The sequence below is a fragment of the Plasmopara halstedii genome (assembly GCF_900000015.1).
Source record: "Plasmopara halstedii genome assembly, contig: Scaffold_444, whole genome shotgun sequence".
Taxonomy (NCBI): domain Eukaryota; phylum Oomycota; class Peronosporomycetes; order Peronosporales; family Peronosporaceae; genus Plasmopara; species Plasmopara halstedii.
In genome coordinates this window covers 785,223-788,130 of record NW_020187364.1, presented here as the reverse complement: position 1 = coordinate 788,130, position 2,908 = coordinate 785,223, and positions in this window count along the sequence as shown.

Sequence of the window (2,908 nt, the reverse complement as noted above, 5' to 3'; positions counted from 1 at the left end):
CGCACTCGCAACGTTGATCCTGGTAGCAGCCTATAAGTGTCCGTGCTTACCGAAGTTGTCTTAAACATCACACAACCAACTCTGAGATTTGGTCTGCAATTTAATGCCATTGTGCTTGTCCCGCTAGTTCATTAATAGAGGTCAACTTGGTTGTAGTTCTGTGGGCTAAAGGTGCAAAGCCGTAATAACATTTTTGTGCAGTTCAGTGGATAACAAGTCAAGTCCGTCAGTTCCGACCAACGACATAATTCGTCAGCATTTCAATCAGTACAGCCGTACGAACTCACATTACAATATTGTCTAATTGTGAGTATGCAGAAGCATCGAAGTATCGGCACTCATGTAGATGACGAGACACCGTAAAGTGAAGGTCCAAGGTACACGTGGGCTATTAGCCGTACTTCAAGCAATAAAATGAGTTTTTATCAGATAAAGCAAAAACAAAATTACATATCGGCTTGGATGTGTTTCAGTTGAAATATATGTCACTCCTGAAGTAGCTAACAATTTAGGCCTTAAATTACGGTACAGGCTCTCATACCGCTCATAGGTGGATCTTAAGATCTCTATCTTTGTGCGGCTCTTAGCACGTACTCGTTAAGTTGACATTTCCAGTTGTGTGATATACACAACCACCCCGTTGCACAATAAATCGATTTCTCTAACAATCGATCCATGTTGACAGTGGTAACCATATCGCGACCAAGGTTCGGCATCTGACGAATATTTCTGTTGATGTGGTAAAGTGAGTCAATCTTTTGGCTTGCTGAGTAATGTTCATTCGATACAAGAGCTGTCGTAGCTTTCTACCAGCACTTCTGCTTCCTGGCAGATCTGGGTCCTCGACTCGCAGAAACTCCACCAGTAACGAGCGCGTTGCATTGGATGTTCTGACTTTCCACTCACCAATAATTCATGACGTACAAGCCACACCATATCAAGGATAAAGTTTTATCGTGGAGGATGCGATAGTAATCAACGCTGTGAATGGTTATATTTTAAATAGAACGTTCAGCAGAAACTTCGGTACTTTCACGAGTTTTTCCGCGCGTCCCACAGATATTATACCTGTATTTGGTATCTCTCATGAACGCCTAGGTCACTTTGGCCCAGATGTGAAAGAAACATAGCACTTTTATGAAGATGCCCAACCTTAGCATCGACGCCAAGCTTTATGCAACCGAGGATATTCCTTAGAGATTGAGATGTGTCGAGCAATTGAATTCGAAGCGCGATTGTCAGATACAGTAAGAAGCACGTGGAAGCACAGGTACGTTTCAACCTAGTTCTTTTTCTGTAGACAGTCATGCGTCTATTCCAATGTATCCTGTAGAGAAAACCGACACTTCAAAGCTACCAGCTACGAGAACCGAAGGCAGGCAAGGCGCAAAGGTTTTGTATTATCACAGATAAATAACGGTCAGTACCGCGGAGTTGCTCGGCAGCTAAGTTGTAAATGCTTCTTCCTTGGCATTGTTGAGGTCTATCGCCCTAACGCGGTTTGAGAGCTTCTACTTATTCCACCCCAACAGGCCCTTGCGGCACGAGAGATGTACACCACATTTGATGCGACATTGACCCCTTCCTTGAAATAAGTATGGTAGACGTGGAAGGGCTCGAAACTCCTCCGTTAAGATAGTTCTTCCGAAAGAGGGTCTGCCGCCATAGTAGTGAAATAATTTTGCACCTTCCAAACATAGTCCGCTAGTTTTTGCCTTCATTAAACCTGGAACGCGCCCGGTACGCTTGATTAGCCATTGTGTTCCCTCGACAGATGAAGCTATAATGTCTCTATTACCTGAATGCCTCTTTTAGAGAAGTACTAAGTACTCGTGAAGCGCGACATCATAGTCGAACGTGCGCATTCTCATTGCTATTATTACCTTTCGGGCGTGAGATTACCACTTTCTGCACTTATAACGCCTGCCACTTGATCTCACAGGGGCAACGATAGAGTAAACTTACCAAGTGTGTTTAGTGATCGTGCGAATAGACAGTCAAACAAGTTGTGCTTCATACAGTCTCTTAGTTCACTGACGACAGGTGCTACCAAGTGCAACAAAGCTGCCGTGCACCTTGTACAGAGAAAGCTTTGGCTCAAAAAGTCCAAGTTTACTCATGGTTTGAGTAAACTTGGACTTTTTGAGCCAAAGCTTACTATGAACTGATAGAGAATGTCGACTTTGGACACTTCTCTGAGGAGCAAAGCTGACTGATAGTCGCTTAAGTAACTAACTACTTACTTTGCCAAAAGTGACTTATCTAGGATGAAGCCTATTCGAACTAATTTTTAATATGGCTGCATTCCCACGCTTTGGTCCCTATCTCAACTTTACATTAGTTTATAATGTAACTTCCACAATTACAGAGGTGTTCCGTGAAAAAAGTGTGATCTGAATATATATAATTTTGCAGGACATGCTGTGGAACAGAGCGGCTATCTACTTTGCTCCTGGATGACCCATACGGAATTATCCTTTTCGCGTTCTAAACGCAAATTTTTTTAGTCGAAACATTTTCTTTGCAAGGTGCACAGTCAACCAAGTTGCAGGTAACATCTATATATTCATTCTATCTGCATCTTTTTGATAATTCAAATGGCAGATGGAGGGCTGGATCTGTATAAAAACTCTCGAGTGCAGCCATCGACTTGAGAGAGGTAACGCAAGTTAATTTATAGTACTTTATGAACGGTGACAAAAGTATAAAATACAGTATCGTACATTATAGTTATACGTAGTATCCGCAAAAGTCACGAATATGCGAATAAACCACGTTCCCGTATCGCCACTAAGCCTTGCTTATAAACTCTGCGTACGGACTGCACAGCCGCCGTCGCTTCAATTACGACCATTGGTACGATTCATTTTAAGTGAACATTGATTTATATTAGTCTTCCTACGTCTGA